The sequence below is a fragment of the Hyperolius riggenbachi genome, chromosome 4 (assembly GCF_040937935.1).
Source record: "Hyperolius riggenbachi isolate aHypRig1 chromosome 4, aHypRig1.pri, whole genome shotgun sequence".
Lineage (NCBI taxonomy): Eukaryota > Metazoa > Chordata > Amphibia > Anura > Hyperoliidae > Hyperolius > Hyperolius riggenbachi.
The window spans coordinates 24,597,923-24,612,949 of NC_090649.1; the positions used below are offsets into that span (position 1 = coordinate 24,597,923).

The following is a 15,027-nucleotide window of genomic DNA, read 5'->3' on the forward strand; positions in this document are numbered from 1 at the left end:
TCTCTGGCAAACCATTTTTGGGCTTCTACCTGCCAGGGTAATTACCTATTACTGTTACCCTGACTCAATTAAAAAAGGGGAGTCGGGCAGCTTGCTAGAAAGAGTTACAGAGTTCAGCTGGGTAGGGTTGAGGATCAAAGGCCAAAAAAGACTCTTGTGGGGTATCCTTTCATAGCTCAGTGGCCATCAAGTTCCCCCTTTTTAGCCTCACTGCACCTCAGTCCAGAGCACAAAAAAAAGCAACAAGGGCAAGAGTGCTTTCTCCCACTTTCCATTCCATCTACTAGGTCATTGGAGAAGAACTAAAGTCAGTAGCGACCCTTATTGGCAGCAGCCCACTACTTTGTTTGAAGACAAAGTGCTTTGTATTTGACTTAATACCTCTAGCGACCCGTTTTGTCTGCTTCCACTTTTGGGAGTCTGATTACTTTTTACCGGTTGTATCACACCTTTCTAAAATTCCTACTTTTTGTTGACCCCTTGCTCAACACTCTGTGAAGACAAAAGAAATGTTGTAAAATACACAGTCCTCCATTCCAATGAAACTGTGTGGCGTTCCATCGTTAACTCTGACATCGCAGTTCCGCTCATCCGCCCGCGTCTCTTGCGCAGATGTGTATAGATGGGGGATTAGCTCAAATGGTAGAGCGCTCGCTTAGCATGCGAGAGGTAGCGGGATCGATGCCCTCATCCTCCACACACATGCTTTTCCATCTTGAACCCCAGAGACAAACACTCATTTTCTGCACCTTCCGCTCGCTAGGAATGAGGATCAAAGGCTGGCAAAACCTTAGCTGGGGTATCCTTCGATAGCTCAGCTGGTAGAGCGGAGGACTGTAGATTGACAAAATGTTGAGAAAACTGTAATCCTTAGGTCGCTGGTTCGATTCCGGCTCAAAGGAACTTTTACGTCACGTTGATAACACACCGTCTTTCTTGTTGACCCTTTCCCGTTTGCATCCCATGATACAACAGCGTCTTCCTTACTCCACCGCTTTAGTGGAAAACGGCCCACATCTCTGGCAAACCATTTTTGGGCTTCTACCTGCCAGGGTAATTACCTATTACTGTTACCCTGACTCAATTAAAAAAGGGGAGTCGGGCAGCTTGCTAGAAAGAGTTACAGAGTTCAGCTGGGTAGGGTTGAGGATCAAAGGCCAAAAAAGACTCTTGTGGGGTATCCTTTCATAGCTCAGTGGCCATCAAGTTCCCCCTTTTTAGCCTCACTGCACCTCAGTCCAGAGCACACAAAAAAAGCAACAAGGGCAAGAGTGCTTTCTCCCACTTTCCATTCCATCTACTAGGTCATTGGAGAAGAACTAAAGTCAGTAGCGACCCTTATTGGCAGCAGCCCACTACTTTGTTTGAAGACAAAGTGCTTTGTATTTGACTTAATACCTCTAGCGACCCGTTTTGTCTGCTTCCACTTTTGGGAGTCTGATTACTTTTTACCGGTTGTATCACACCTTTCTAAAATTCCTACTTTTTGTTGACCCCTTGCTCAACACTCTGTGAAGACAAAAGAAATGTTGTAAAATACACAGTCCTCCATTCCAATGAAACTGTGTGGCGTTCCATCGTTAACTCTGACATCGCAGTTCCGCTCATCCGCCCGCGTCTCTTGCGCAGATGTGTATAGATGGGGGATTAGCTCAAATGGTAGAGCGCTCGCTTAGCATGCGAGAGGTAGCGGGATCGATGCCCGCATCCTCCACACACATGCTTTTCCATCTTGAACCCCAGAGACAAACACTCATTTTCTGCACCTTCCGCTCGCTAGGAATGAGGATCAAAGGCTGGCAAAACCTTAGCTGGGGTATCCTTCGATAGCTCAGCTGGTAGAGCGGAGGACTGTAGATTGACAAAATGTTGAGAAAACTGTAATCCTTAGGTCGCTGGTTCGATTCCAGCTCGAAGGAACTTTTACGTCACGTTGATAACACACCGTCTTTCTTGTTGACCCTTTCCCGTTTGCATCCCATGATACAACAGCGTCTTCCTTACTCCACCGCTTTAGTGGAAAACGGCCCACATCTCTGGCAAACCATTTTTGGGCTTCTACCTGCCAGGGTAATTACCTATTACTGTTACCCTGACTCAATTAAAAAAAGGGAGTCGGGCAGCTTGCTAGAAAGAGTTACAGAGTTCAGCTGGGTAGGGTTGAGGATCAAAGGCCAAAAAAGACTCTTGTGGGGTATCCTTTCATAGCTCAGTGGCCATCAAGTTCCCCCTTTTTAGCCTCACTGCACCTCAGTCCAGAGCACACAAAAAAAGCAACAAGGGCAAGAGTGCTTTCTCCCACTTTCCATTCCATCTACTAGGTCATTGGAGAAGAACTAAAGTCAGTAGCGACCCTTATTGGCAGCAGCCCACTACTTTGTTTGAAGACAAAGTGCTTTGTATTTGACTTAATACCTCTAGCGACCCGTTTTGTCTGCTTCCACTTTTGGGAGTCTGATTACTTTTTACCGGTTGTATCACACCTTTCTAAAATTCCTACTTTTTGTTGACCCCTTGCTCAACACTCTGTGAAGACAAAAGAAATGTTGTAAAATACACAGTCCTCCATTCCAATGAAACTGTGTGGCGTTCCATCGTTAACTCTGACATCGCAGTTCCGCTCATCCGCCCGCGTCTCTTGCGCAGATGTGTATAGTTGGGGGATTAGCTCAAACGGTAGAGCGCTCGCTTAGCATGCGAGAGGTAGCTGGATTGATGCCCGCATCCTCCACACACATGCTTTTCCATCTTGAACCCCAGAGACAAACACTCATTTTCTGCACCTTCCGCTCGCTAGGAATGAGGATCAAAGGCTGGCAAAACCTTAGCTGGGGTATCCTTCGATAGCTCAGCTGGTAGAGTGGAGGACTGTAGATTGACAAAATGTTGAGAAAACTGTAATCCTTAGGTCGCTGGTTCGATTCCGGCTCGAAGGAGCTTTTACGTCACGTTGATAACACACCGTCTTTCTTGTTGACCCTTTCCCGTTTGCATCCCATGATACAACAGCGTCTTCCTTACTCCACCGCTTTAGTGGAAAACGGCCCACATCTCTGGCAAACCATTTTTGGGCTTCTACCTGCCAGGGTAATTACCTATTACTGTTACCCTGACTCAATTAAAAAAGGGGAGTCGGGCAGCTTGCTAGAAAGAGTTACAGAGTTCAGCTGGGTAGGGTTGAGGATCAAAGGCCAAAAAAGACTCTTGTGGGGTATCCTTTCATAGCTCAGTGGCCATCAAGTTCCCCCTTTTTAGCCTCACTGCACCTCAGTCCAGAGCACAAAAAAAAAGCAACAAGGGCAAGAGTGCTATCTCCCACTTTCCATTTCATCTACCAGGGCATTGGAGAAGAACTAAAGTCAGTAGCGACCCTTATTGGCAGCAGCCCACTACTTTGTTTGAAGACAAAGTGCTTTGTATTTGACTTAATACCTCTAGCGACCCGTTTTGTCTGCTTCCACTTTTGGGAGTCTGATTACTTTTTACCGGTTGTATCACACCTTTCTAAAATTCCTACTTTTTGTTGACCCCTTGCTCAACACTCTGTGAAGACAAAAGAAATGTTGTAAAATACAGTCCTCCATTCCAATGAAACTGTGTGGCGTTCCATCGTTAACTCTGACATCGCAGTTCCGCTCATCTGCCCGCGTCTCTTGCGCAGATGTGTATAGATGGGGGATTAGCTCAAATGGTAGAGCGCTCGCTTAGCATGCGAGAGGTAGCGGGATCGATGCCCGCATCCTCCACACACATGCTTTTCCATCTTGAACCCCAGAGACAAACACTCATTTTCTGCACCTTCCGCTCGCTAGGAATGAGGATCAAAGGCTGGCAAAACCTTAGCTGGGGTATCCTTCGATAGCTCAGCTGGTAGAGCGGAGGACTGTAGATTGACAAAATGTTGAGAAAACTGTAATCCTTAGGTCGCTGGTTCGATTCCGGCTCGAAGGAACTTTTACGTCACGTTGATAACACACCGTCTTTCTTGTTGACCCTTTCCCGTTTGCATCCCATGATACAACAGCGTCTTCCTTACTCCACCGCTTTAGTGGAAAACGGCCCACATCTCTGGCAAACCATTTTTGGGCTTCTACCTGCCAGGGTAATTACCTATTACTGTTACCCTGACTCAATTAAAAAAGGGGAGTCGGGCAGCTTGCTAGAAAGAGTTACAGAGTTCAGCTGGGTAGGGTTGAGGATCAAAGGCCAAAAAAGACTCTTGTGGGGTATCCTTTCATAGCTCAGTGGCCATCAAGTTCCCCCTTTTTAGCCTCACTGCACCTCAGTCCAGAGCACAAAAAAAAAGCAACAAGGGCAAGAGTGCTTTCTCCCACTTTCCATTCCATCTACTAGGTCATTGGAGAAGAACTAAAGTCAGTAGCGACCCTTATTGGCAGCAGCCCACTACTTTGTTTGAAGACAAAGTGCTTTGTATTTGACTTAATACCTCTAGCGACCCGTTTTGTCTGCTTCCACTTTTGGGAGTCTGATTACTTTTTACCGGTTGTATCACACCTTTCTAAAATTCCTACTTTTTGTTGACCCCTTGCTCAACACTCTGTGAAGACAAAAGAAATGTTGTAAAATACACAGTCCTCCATTCCAATGAAACTGTGTGGCGTTCCATCGTTAACTCTGACATCGCAGTTCCGCTCATCCGCCCGCGTCTCTTGCGCAGATGTGTATAGATGGGGGATTAGCTCAAATGGTAGAGCGCTCGCTTAGCATGCGAGAGGTAGCGGGATCGATGCCCACATCCTCCACACACATGCTTTTCCATCTTGAACCCCAGAGACAAACACTCATTTTCTGCACCTTCCGCTCGCTAGGAATGAGGATCAAAGGCTGGCAAAACCTTAGCTGGGGTATCCTTCGATAGCTCAGCTGGTAGAGCGGAGGACTGTAGATTGACAAAATGTTGAGAAAACTGTAATCCTTAGGTCGCTGGTTCGATTCCTGCTCGAAGGAACTTTTACGTCACGTTGATAACACACCGTCTTTCTTGTTGACCCTTTCCCGTTTGCATCCCATGATACAACAGCGTCTTCCTTACTCCACCGCTTTAGTGGAAAACGGCCCACATCTCTGGCAAACCATTTTTGGGCTTCTACCTGCCAGGGTAATTACCTATTACTGTTACCCTGACTCAATTAAAAAAGGGGAGTCGGGCAGCTTGCTAGAAAGAGTTACAGAGTTCAGCTGGGTAGGGTTGAGGATCAAAGGCCAAAAAAGACTCTTGTGGGGTATCCTTTCATAGCTCAGTGGCCATCAAGTTCCCCCTTTTTAGCCTCACTGCACCTCAGTCCAGAGCACACAAAAAAAGCAACAAGGGCAAGAGTGCTTTCTCCCACTTTCCATTCCATCTACTAGGTCATTGGAGAAGAACTAAAGTCAGTAGCGACCCTTATTGGCAGCAGCCCACTACTTTGTTTGAAGACAAAGTGCTTTGTATTTGACTTAATACCTCTAGCGACCCGTTTTGTCTGCTTCCACTTTTGGGAGTCTGATTACTTTTTACCGGTTGTATCACACCTTTCTAAAATTCCTACTTTTTGTTGACCCCTTGCTCAACACTCTGTGAAGACAAAAGAAATGTTGTAAAATACACAGTCCTCCATTCCAATGAAACTGTGTGGCGTTCCATCGTTAACTCTGACATCGCAGTTCCGCTCATCCGCCCGCGTCTCTTGCGCAGATGTGTATAGATGGGGGATTAGCTCAAATGGTAGAGCGCTCGCTTAGCATGCGAGAGGTAGCGGGATCGATGCCCGCATCCTCCACACACATGCTTTTCCATCTTGAACCCCAGAGACAAACACTCATTTTCTGCACCTTCCGCTCGCTAGGAATGAGGATCAAAGGCTGGCAAAACCTTAGCTGGGGTATCCTTCGATAGCTCAGCTGGTAGAGCGGAGGACTGTAGATTGACAAAATGTTGAGAAAACTGTAATCCTTAGGTCGCTGGTTCGATTCCGGCTCGAAGGAACTTTTACGTCACGTTGATAACACACCGTCTTTCTTGTTGACCCTTTCCCGTTTGCATCCCATGATACAACAGCGTCTTCCTTACTCCACCGCTTTAGTGGAAAACGGCCCACATCTCTGGCAAACCATTTTTGGGCTTCTACCTGCCAGGGTAATTACCTATTACTGTTACCCTGACTCAATTAAAAAAGGGGAGTCGGGCAGCTTGCTAGAAAGAGTTACAGAGTTCAGCTGGGTAGGGTTGAGGATCAAAGGCCAAAAAAGACTCTTGTGGGGTATCCTTTCATAGCTCAGTGGCCATCAAGTTCCCTCTTTTTAGCCTCACTGCACCTCAGTCCAGAGCACAAAAAAAAGCAACAAGGGCAAGAGTGCTTTCTCCCACTTTCCATTCCATCTACTAGGTCATTGGAGAAGAACTAAAGTCAGTAGCGACCCTTATTGGCAGCAGCCCACTACTTTGTTTGAAGACAAAGTGCTTTGTATTTGACTTAATACCTCTAGCGACCCGTTTTGTCTGCTTCCACTTTTGGGAGTCTGATTACTTTTTACCGGTTGTATCACACCTTTCTAAAATTCCTACTTTTTGTTGACCCCTTGCTCAACACTCTGTGAAGACAAAAGAAATGTTGTAAAATACACAGTCCTCCATTCCAATGAAACTGTGTGGCGTTCCATCGTTAACTCTGACATCGCAGTTCCGCTCATCCGCCCGCGTCTCTTGCGCAGATGTGTATAGATGGGGGATTAGCTCAAATGGTAGAGCGCTCGCTTAGCATGCGAGAGGTAGCGGGATCGATGCCCGCATCCTCCACACACATGCTTTTCCATCTTGAACCCCAGAGACAAACACTCATTTTCTGCACCTTCCGCTCGCTAGGAATGAGGATCAAAGGCTGGCAAAACCTTAGCTGGGGTATCCTTCGATAGCTCAGCTGGTAGAGCGGAGGACTGTAGATTGACAAAATGTTGAGAAAACTGTAATCCTTAGGTCGCTGGTTCGATTCCGGCTCGAAGGAACTTTTACGTCACGTTGATAACACACCGTCTTTCTTGTTGACCCTTTCCCGTTTGCATCCCATGATACAACAGCGTCTTCCTTACTCCACCGCTTTAGTGGAAAACGGCCCACATCTCTGGCAAACCATTTTTGGGCTTCTACCTGCCAGGGTAATTACCTATTACTGTTACCCTGACTCAATTAAAAAAGGGGAGTCGGGCAGCTTGCTAGAAAGAGTTACAGAGTTCAGCTGGGTAGGGTTGAGGATCAAAGGCCAAAAAAGACTCTTGTGGGGTATCCTTTCATAGCTCAGTGGCCATCAAGTTCCCCCTTTTTAGCCTCACTGCACCTCAGTCCAGAGCACAAAAAAAAGCAACAAGGGCAAGAGTGCTTTCTCCCACTTTCCATTCCATCTACTAGGTCATTGGAGAAGAACTAAAGTCAGTAGCGACCCTTATTGGCAGCAGCCCACTACTTTGTTTGAAGACAAAGTGCTTTGTATTTGACTTAATACCTCTAGCGACCCGTTTTGTCTGCTTCCACTTTTGGGAGTCTGATTACTTTTTACCGGTTGTATCACACCTTTCTAAAATTCCTACTTTTTGTTGACCCCTTGCTCAACACTCTGTGAAGACAAAAGAAATGTTGTAAAATACACAGTCCTCCATTCCAATGAAACTGTGTGGCGTTCCATCGTTAACTCTGACATCGCAGTTCCGCTCATCCGCCCGCGTCTCTTGCGCAGATGTGTATAGATGGGGGATTAGCTCAAATGGTAGAGCGCTCGCTTAGCATGCGAGAGGTAGCGGGATCGATGCCCGCATCCTCCACACACATGCTTTTCCATCTTGAACCCCAGAGACAAACACTCATTTTCTGCACCTTCCGCTCGCTAGGAATGAGGATCAAAGGCTGGCAAAACCTTAGCTGGGGTATCCTTCGATAGCTCAGCTGGTAGAGCGGAGGACTGTAGATTGACAAAATGTTGAGAAAACTGTAATCCTTAGGTCGCTGGTTCGATTCCGGCTCGAAGGAACTTTTACGTCACGTTGATAACACACCGTCTTTCTTGTTGACCCTTTCCCGTTTGCATCCCATGATACAACAGCGTCTTCCTTACTCCACCGCTTTAGTGGAAAACGGCCCACATCTCTGGCAAACCATTTTTGGGCTTCTACCTGCCAGGGTAATTACCTATTACTGTTACCCTGACTCAATTAAAAAAGGGGAGTCGGGCAGCTTGCTAGAAAGAGTTACAGAGTTCAGCTGGGTAGGGTTGAGGATCAAAGGCCAAAAAAGACTCTTGTGGGGTATCCTTTCATAGCTCAGTGGCCATCAAGTTCCCCCTTTTTAGCCTCACTGCACCTCAGTCCAGAGCACAAAAAAAAAGCAACAAGGGCAAGAGTGCTTTCTCCCACTTTCCATTCCATCTACTAGGTCATTGGAGAAGAACTAAAGTCAGTAGCGACCCTTATTGGCAGCAGCCCACTACTTTGTTTGAAGACAAAGTGCTTTGTATTTGACTTAATACCTCTAGCGACCCGTTTTGTCTGCTTCCACTTTTGGGAGTCTGATTACTTTTTACCGGTTGTATCACACCTTTCTAAAATTCCTACTTTTTGTTGACCCCTTGCTCAACACTCTGTGAAGACAAAAGAAATGTTGTAAAATACACAGTCCTCCATTCCAATGAAACTGTGTGGCGTTCCATCGTTAACTCTGACATCGCAGTTCCGCTCATCCGCCCGCGTCTCTTGCGCAGATGTGTATAGATGGGGGATTAGCTCAAATGGTAGAGCGCTCGCTTAGCATGCGAGAGGTAGCGGGATCGATGCCTGCATCCTCCACACACATGCTTTTCCATCTTGAACCCCAGAGACAAACACTCATTTTCTGCACCTTCCGCTCGCTAGGAATGAGGATCAAAGGCTGGCAAAACCTTAGCTGGGGTATCCTTCGATAGCTCAGCTGGTAGAGCGGAGGACTGTAGATTGACAAAATGTTGAGAAAACTGTAATCCTTAGGTCGCTGGTTCGATTCCGGCTCGAAGGAACTTTTACGTCACGTTGATAACACACCGTCTTTCTTGTTGACCCTTTCCCGTTTGCATCCCATGATACAACAGCGTCTTCCTTACTCCACCGCTTTAGTGGAAAACGGCCCACATCTCTGGCAAACCATTTTTGGGCTTCTACCTGCCAGGGTAATTACCTATTACTGTTACCCTGACTCAATTAAAAAAGGGGAGTCGGGCAGCTTGCTAGAAAGAGTTACAGAGTTCAGCTGGGTAGGGTTGAGGATCAAAGGCCAAAAAAGACTCTTGTGGGGTATCCTTTCATAGCTCAGTGGCCATCAAGTTCCCCCTTTTTAGCCTCACTGCACCTCAGTCCAGAGCACAAAAAAAAGCAACAAGGGCAAGAGTGCTATCTCCCACTTTCCATTCCATCTACTAGGTCATTGGAGAAGAACTAAAGTCAGTAGCGACCCTTATTGGCAGCAGCCCACTACTTTGTTTGAAGACAAAGTGCTTTGTATTTGACTTAATACCTCTAGCGACCCGTTTTGTCTGCTTCCACTTTTGGGAGTCTGATTACTTTTTACCGGTTGTATCACACCTTTCTAAAATTCCTACTTTTTGTTGACCCCTTGCTCAACACTCTGTGAAGACAAAAGAAATGTTGTAAAATACACAGTCCTCCATTCCAATGAAACTGTGTGGCGTTCCATCGTTAACTCTGACATCGCAGTTCCGCTCATCCGCCCGCGTCTCTTGCGCAGATGTGTATAGATGGGGGATTAGCTCAAATGGTAGAGCGCTCGCTTAGCATGCGAGAGGTAGCGGGATCAATGCCCGCATCCTCCACACACATGCTTTTCCATCTTGAACCCCAGAGACAAACACTCATTTTCTGCACCTTCCGCTCGCTAGGAATGAGGATCAAAGGCTGGCAAAACCTTAGCTGGGGTATCCTTCGATAGCTCAGCTGGTAGAGCGGAGGACTGTAGATTGACAAAATGTTGAGAAAACTGTAATCCTTAGGTCGCTGGTTCGATTCCGGCTCGAAGGAACTTTTACGTCACGTTGATAACACACCGTCTTTCTTGTTGACCCTTTCCCGTTTGCATCCCATGATACAACAGCGTCTTCCTTACTCCACCGCTTTAGTGGAAAACGGCCCACATCTCCGGCAAACCATTTTTGGGCTTCTACCTGCCAGGGTAATTACCTATTACTGTTACCCTGACTCAATTAAAAAAGGGGAGTCGGGCAGCTTGCTAGAAAGAGTTACAGAGTTCAGCTGGGTAGGGTTGAGGATCAAAGGCCAAAAAAGACTCTTGTGGGGTATCCTTTCATAGCTCAGTGGCCATCAAGTTCCCCCTTTTTAGCCTCACTGCACCTCAGTCCAGAGCACAAAAAAAAAGCAACAAGGGCAAGAGTGCTATCTCCCACTTTCCATTCCATCTACTAGGTCATTGGAGAAGAACTAAAGTCAGTAGCGACCCTTATTGGCAGCAGCCCACTACTTTGTTTGAAGACAAAGTGCTTTGTATTTGACTTAATACCTCTAGCGACCCGTTTTGTCTGCTTCCACTTTTGGGAGTCTGATTACTTTTTACCGGTTGTATCACACCTTTCTAAAATTCCTACTTTTTGTTGACCCCTTGCTCAACACTCTGTGAAGACAAAAGAAATGTTGTAAAATACACAGTCCTCCATTCCAATGAAACTGTGTGGCGTTCCATCGTTAACTCTGACATCGCAGTTCCGCTCATCCGCCCGCGTCTCTTGCGCAGATGTGTATAGATGGGGGATTAGCTCAAATGGTAGAGTGCTCGCTTAGCATGCGAGAGGTAGCGGGATCGATGCCCGCATCCTCCACACACATGCTTTTCCATCTTGAACCCCAGAGACAAACACTCATTTTCTGCACCTTCCGCTCGCTAGGAATGAGGATCAAAGGCTGGCAAAACCTTAGCTGGGGTATCCTTCGATAGCTCAGCTGGTAGAGCGGAGGACTGTAGATTGACAAAATGTTGAGAAAACTGTAATCCTTAGGTCGCTGGTTCGATTCCGGCTCGAAGGAACTTTTACGTCACGTTGATAACACACCGTCTTTCTTGTTGACCCTTTCCCGTTTGCATCCCATGATACAACAGCGTCTTCCTTACTCCACCGCTTTAGTGGAAAACGGCCCACATCTCTGGCAAACCATTTTTGGGCTTCTACCTGCCAGGGTAATTACCTATTACTGTTACCCTGACTCAATTAAAAAAGGGGAGTCGGGCAGCTTGCTAGAAAGAGTTACAGAGTTCAGCTGGGTAGGGTTGAGGATCAAAGGCCAAAAAAGACTCTTGTGGGGTATCCTTTCATAGCTCAGTGGCCATCAAGTTCCCCCTTTTTAGCCTCACTGCACCTCAGTCCAGAGCACACAAAAAAAGCAACAAGGGCAAGAGTGCTTTCTCCCACTTTCCATTCCATCTACTAGGTCATTGGAGAAGAACTAAAGTCAGTAGCGACCCTTATTGGCAGCAGCCCACTACTTTGTTTGAAGAAAAAGTGCTTTGTATTTGACTTAATACCTCTAGCGACCCGTTTTGTCTGCTTCCACTTTTGGGAGTCTGATTACTTTTTACCGGTTGTATCACACCTTTCTAAAATTCCTACTTTTTGTTGACCCCTTGCTCAACACTCTGTGTATTTTACAACATTTCTTTTGTCTTCACAGTCCTCCATTCCAATGAAACTGTGTGGCGTTCCATCGTTAACTCTGACATCGCAGTTCCGCTCATCCGCCCGCGTCTCTTGCGCAGATGTGTATAGATGGGGGATTAGCTCAAATGGTAGAGCGCTCGCTTAGCATGCGAGAGGTAGCGGGATCGATGCCCGCATCCTCCACGCACATGCTTTTCCATCTTGAACTCCAGAGACAAACACTCATTTTCTGCACCTTCCGCTCGCTAGGAATGAGGATCAAAGGCTGGCAAAACCTTAGCTGGGGTATCCTTCGATAGCTCAGCTGGTAGAGCGGAGGACTGTAGATTGACAAAATGTTGAGAAAACTGTAATCCTTAGGTCGCTGGTTTGATTCCGGCTCGAAGGAACTTTTACGTCACGTTGATAACACACCGTCTTTCTTGTTGACCCTTTCCCGTTTGCATCCCATGATACAACAGCGTCTTCCTTACTCCACCGCTTTAGTGGAAAACGGCCCACATCTCTGGCAAACCATTTTTGGGCTTCTACCTGCCAGGGTAATTACCTATTACTGTTACCCTGACTCAATTAAAAAAGTGGAGTCGGGCAGCTTGCTAGAAAGAGTTACAGAGTTCAGCTGGGTAGGGTTGAGGATCAAAGGCCAAAAAAGACTCTTGTGGGGTATCCTTTCATAGCTCAGTGGCCATCAAGTTCCCCCTTTTTAGCCTCACTGCACCTCAGTCCAGAGCACAAAAAAAAAGCAACAAGGGCAAGAGTGCTTTCTCCCACTTTCCATTCCATCTACTAGGTCATTGGAGAAGAACTAAAGTCAGTAGCGACCCTTATTGGCAGCAGCCCACTACTTTGTTTGAAGACAAAGTGCTTTGTATTTGACTTAATACCTCTAGCGACCCGTTTTGTCTGCTTCCACTTTTGGGAGTCTGATTACTTTTTACCGGTTGTATCACACCTTTCTAAAATTCCTACTTTTTGTTGACCCCTTGCTCAACACTCTGTGAAGACAAAAGAAATGTTGTAAAATACACAGTCCTCCATTCCAATGAAACTGTGTGGCGTTCCATCGTTAACTCTGACATCGCAGTTCCGCTCATCCGCCCGCGTCTCTTGCGCAGATGTGTATAGATGGGGGATTAGCTCAAATGGTAGAGCGCTCGCTTAGCATGCGAGAGGTAGCGGGATCAATGCCCGCATCCTCCACACACATGCTTTTCCATCTTGAACCCCAGAGACAAACACTCATTTTCTGCACCTTCCGCTCGCTAGGAATGAGGATCAAAGGCTGGCAAAACCTTAGCTGGGGTATCCTTCGATAGCTCAGCTGGTAGAGCGGAGGACTGTAGATTGACAAAATTTTGAGAAAACTGTAATCCTTAGGTCGCTGGTTCGATTCCGGCTCGAAGGAACTTTTACGTCACGTTGATAACACACCGTCTTTCTTGTTGACCCTTTCCCGTTTGCATCCCATGATACAACAGCGTCTTCCTTACTCCACCGCTTTAGTGGAAAACGGCCCACATCTCTGGCAAACCATTTTTGGGCTTCTACCTGCCAGGGTAATTACCTATTACTGTTACCCTGACTCAATTAAAAAAGGGGAGTCGGGCAGCTTGCTAGAAAGAGTTACAGAGTTCAGCTGGGTAGGGTTGAGGATCAAAGGCCAAAAAAGACTCTTGTGGGGTATCCTTTCATAGCTCAGTGGCCATCAAGTTCCCCCTTTTTAGCCTCACTGCACCTCAGTCTAGAGCACAAAAAAAAAGCAACAAGGGCAAGAGTGCTATCTCCCACTTTCCATTTCATCTACTAGGACATTGGAGAAGAACTAAAGTCAGTAGCGACCCTTATTGGCAGCAGCCCACTACTTTGTTTGAAGACAAAGTGCTTTGTATTTGACTTAATACCTCTAGCGACCCGTTTTGTCTGCTTCCACTTTTGGGAGTCTGATTACTTTTTACCGGTTGTATCACACCTTTCTAAAATTCCTACTTTTTGTTGACCCCTTGCTCAACACTCTGTGAAGACAAAAGAAATGTTGTAAAATACACAGTCCTCCATTCCAATGAAACTGTGTGGCGTTCCATCGTTAACTCTGACATCGCAGTTCCGCTCATCCGCCCGCGTCTCTTGCGCAGATGTGTATAGATGGGGGATTAGCTCAAATGGTAGAGTGCTCACTTAGCATGCGAGAGGTAGCGGGATCGATGCCCGCATCCTCCACACACATGCTTTTTCATCTTGAACCCCAGAGACAAACACTCATTTTCTGCACCTTCCGCTCGCTAGGAATGAGGATCAAAGGCTGGCAAAACCTTAGCTGGGGTATCCTTCGATAGCTCAGCTGGTAGAGCGGAGGACTGTAGATTGACAAAATGTTGAGAAAACTGTAATCCTTAGGTCGCTGGTTCGATTCCGGCTTGAAGTAACTTTTACGTCACGTTGATAACACACCGTCTTTCTTGTTGACCCTTTCCCGTTTGCATCCCATGATACAACAGCGTCTTCCTTACTCCACCGCTTTAGTGGAAAACGGCCCACATCTCTGGCAAACCATTTTTGGGCTTCTACCTGCCAGGGTAATTACCTATTACTGTTACCCTGACTCAATTAAAAAAGGGGAGTCGGGCAGCTTGCTAGAAAGAGTTACAGAGTTCAGCTGGGTAGGGTTGAGGATCAAAGGCCAAAAAAGACTCTTGTGGGGTATCCTTTCATAGCTCAGTGGCCATCAAGTTCCCCCTTTTTAGCCTCACTGCACCTCAGTCCAGAGCACACAAAAAAAGCAACAAGGGCAAGAGTGCTTTCTCCCACTTTCCATTCCATCTACTAGGTCATTGGAGAAGAACTAAAGTCAGTAGCGACCCTTATTGGCAGCAGCCCACTACTTTGTTTGAAGAAAAAGTGCTTTGTATTTGACTTAATACCTCTAGCGACCCGTTTTGTCTGCTTCCACTTTTGGGAGTCTGATTACCTTTTACCGGTTGTATCACACCTTTCTAAAATTCCTACTTTTTGTTGACCCCTTGCTCAACACTCTGTGAAGACAAAAGAAATGTTGTAAAATACACAGTCCTCCATTCCAATGAAACTGTGTGGCGTTCCATCGTTAACTCTGACATCGCAGTTCCGCTCATCCGCCCGCGTCTCTTGCGCAGATGTGTATAGATGGGGGATTAGCTCAAATGGTAGAGCGCTCGCTTAGCATGCGAGAGGTAGCGGGATCAATGCCCGCATCCTCCACACACATGCTTTTCCATCTTGAACCCCAGAGACAAACACTCATTTTCTGCACCTTCCGCTCGCTAGGAATGAGGATCAAAGGCTGGCAAAACCTTAG

The 15,027-nt window shown here is 46.6% G+C and overlaps 22 non-coding genes across 22 annotated transcripts; all 22 read left to right on the forward strand.

The window, feature by feature from the left end:
* Positions 1 to 1,641: 1,641 nt before the first annotated feature.
* Positions 1,642 to 1,714, forward strand: TRNAA-AGC (transfer RNA alanine (anticodon AGC)). The gene has a single exon. It is a non-coding gene; the product is annotated as a tRNA-Ala (tRNA).
* A 106-nt stretch (positions 1,715 to 1,820) lies between these two features.
* Positions 1,821 to 1,919, forward strand: TRNAY-GUA (transfer RNA tyrosine (anticodon GUA)). The gene is made up of 2 exons: positions 1,821 to 1,857; positions 1,884 to 1,919. It is a non-coding gene; the product is annotated as a tRNA-Tyr (tRNA).
* Positions 1,920 to 2,837: 918 nt separating this feature from the next.
* Positions 2,838 to 2,936, forward strand: TRNAY-GUA (transfer RNA tyrosine (anticodon GUA)). The gene is made up of 2 exons: positions 2,838 to 2,874; positions 2,901 to 2,936. It is a non-coding gene; the product is annotated as a tRNA-Tyr (tRNA).
* A 737-nt stretch (positions 2,937 to 3,673) lies between these two features.
* Positions 3,674 to 3,746, forward strand: TRNAA-AGC (transfer RNA alanine (anticodon AGC)). The gene has a single exon. It is a non-coding gene; the product is annotated as a tRNA-Ala (tRNA).
* A 106-nt stretch (positions 3,747 to 3,852) lies between these two features.
* TRNAY-GUA (transfer RNA tyrosine (anticodon GUA)) lies at positions 3,853 to 3,951 on the forward strand. Its single transcript has 2 exons — positions 3,853 to 3,889; positions 3,916 to 3,951. It is a non-coding gene; the product is annotated as a tRNA-Tyr (tRNA).
* Positions 3,952 to 4,869: 918 nt separating this feature from the next.
* TRNAY-GUA (transfer RNA tyrosine (anticodon GUA)) lies at positions 4,870 to 4,968 on the forward strand. The gene is made up of 2 exons: positions 4,870 to 4,906; positions 4,933 to 4,968. It is a non-coding gene; the product is annotated as a tRNA-Tyr (tRNA).
* Positions 4,969 to 5,707: 739 nt separating this feature from the next.
* Positions 5,708 to 5,780, forward strand: TRNAA-AGC (transfer RNA alanine (anticodon AGC)). The gene has a single exon. It is a non-coding gene; the product is annotated as a tRNA-Ala (tRNA).
* Positions 5,781 to 5,886: 106 nt separating this feature from the next.
* On the forward strand, positions 5,887 to 5,985 carry TRNAY-GUA (transfer RNA tyrosine (anticodon GUA)). The gene is made up of 2 exons: positions 5,887 to 5,923; positions 5,950 to 5,985. It is a non-coding gene; the product is annotated as a tRNA-Tyr (tRNA).
* Positions 5,986 to 6,723: 738 nt separating this feature from the next.
* Positions 6,724 to 6,796, forward strand: TRNAA-AGC (transfer RNA alanine (anticodon AGC)). The gene has a single exon. It is a non-coding gene; the product is annotated as a tRNA-Ala (tRNA).
* A 106-nt stretch (positions 6,797 to 6,902) lies between these two features.
* TRNAY-GUA (transfer RNA tyrosine (anticodon GUA)) lies at positions 6,903 to 7,001 on the forward strand. The gene is made up of 2 exons: positions 6,903 to 6,939; positions 6,966 to 7,001. It is a non-coding gene; the product is annotated as a tRNA-Tyr (tRNA).
* Positions 7,002 to 7,739: 738 nt separating this feature from the next.
* On the forward strand, positions 7,740 to 7,812 carry TRNAA-AGC (transfer RNA alanine (anticodon AGC)). Its single transcript has one exon. It is a non-coding gene; the product is annotated as a tRNA-Ala (tRNA).
* A 106-nt stretch (positions 7,813 to 7,918) lies between these two features.
* On the forward strand, positions 7,919 to 8,017 carry TRNAY-GUA (transfer RNA tyrosine (anticodon GUA)). Its single transcript has 2 exons — positions 7,919 to 7,955; positions 7,982 to 8,017. It is a non-coding gene; the product is annotated as a tRNA-Tyr (tRNA).
* A 918-nt stretch (positions 8,018 to 8,935) lies between these two features.
* On the forward strand, positions 8,936 to 9,034 carry TRNAY-GUA (transfer RNA tyrosine (anticodon GUA)). Its single transcript has 2 exons — positions 8,936 to 8,972; positions 8,999 to 9,034. It is a non-coding gene; the product is annotated as a tRNA-Tyr (tRNA).
* A 738-nt stretch (positions 9,035 to 9,772) lies between these two features.
* TRNAA-AGC (transfer RNA alanine (anticodon AGC)) lies at positions 9,773 to 9,845 on the forward strand. The gene has a single exon. It is a non-coding gene; the product is annotated as a tRNA-Ala (tRNA).
* Positions 9,846 to 9,951: 106 nt separating this feature from the next.
* Positions 9,952 to 10,050, forward strand: TRNAY-GUA (transfer RNA tyrosine (anticodon GUA)). Its single transcript has 2 exons — positions 9,952 to 9,988; positions 10,015 to 10,050. It is a non-coding gene; the product is annotated as a tRNA-Tyr (tRNA).
* Positions 10,051 to 10,789: 739 nt separating this feature from the next.
* On the forward strand, positions 10,790 to 10,862 carry TRNAA-AGC (transfer RNA alanine (anticodon AGC)). The gene has a single exon. It is a non-coding gene; the product is annotated as a tRNA-Ala (tRNA).
* Positions 10,863 to 10,968: 106 nt separating this feature from the next.
* Positions 10,969 to 11,067, forward strand: TRNAY-GUA (transfer RNA tyrosine (anticodon GUA)). The gene is made up of 2 exons: positions 10,969 to 11,005; positions 11,032 to 11,067. It is a non-coding gene; the product is annotated as a tRNA-Tyr (tRNA).
* Positions 11,068 to 11,806: 739 nt separating this feature from the next.
* Positions 11,807 to 11,879, forward strand: TRNAA-AGC (transfer RNA alanine (anticodon AGC)). The gene has a single exon. It is a non-coding gene; the product is annotated as a tRNA-Ala (tRNA).
* A 106-nt stretch (positions 11,880 to 11,985) lies between these two features.
* On the forward strand, positions 11,986 to 12,084 carry TRNAY-GUA (transfer RNA tyrosine (anticodon GUA)). Its single transcript has 2 exons — positions 11,986 to 12,022; positions 12,049 to 12,084. It is a non-coding gene; the product is annotated as a tRNA-Tyr (tRNA).
* Positions 12,085 to 12,823: 739 nt separating this feature from the next.
* On the forward strand, positions 12,824 to 12,896 carry TRNAA-AGC (transfer RNA alanine (anticodon AGC)). The gene has a single exon. It is a non-coding gene; the product is annotated as a tRNA-Ala (tRNA).
* A 106-nt stretch (positions 12,897 to 13,002) lies between these two features.
* On the forward strand, positions 13,003 to 13,101 carry TRNAY-GUA (transfer RNA tyrosine (anticodon GUA)). The gene is made up of 2 exons: positions 13,003 to 13,039; positions 13,066 to 13,101. It is a non-coding gene; the product is annotated as a tRNA-Tyr (tRNA).
* A 1,756-nt stretch (positions 13,102 to 14,857) lies between these two features.
* Positions 14,858 to 14,930, forward strand: TRNAA-AGC (transfer RNA alanine (anticodon AGC)). The gene has a single exon. It is a non-coding gene; the product is annotated as a tRNA-Ala (tRNA).
* Positions 14,931 to 15,027: the final 97 nt, after the last annotated feature.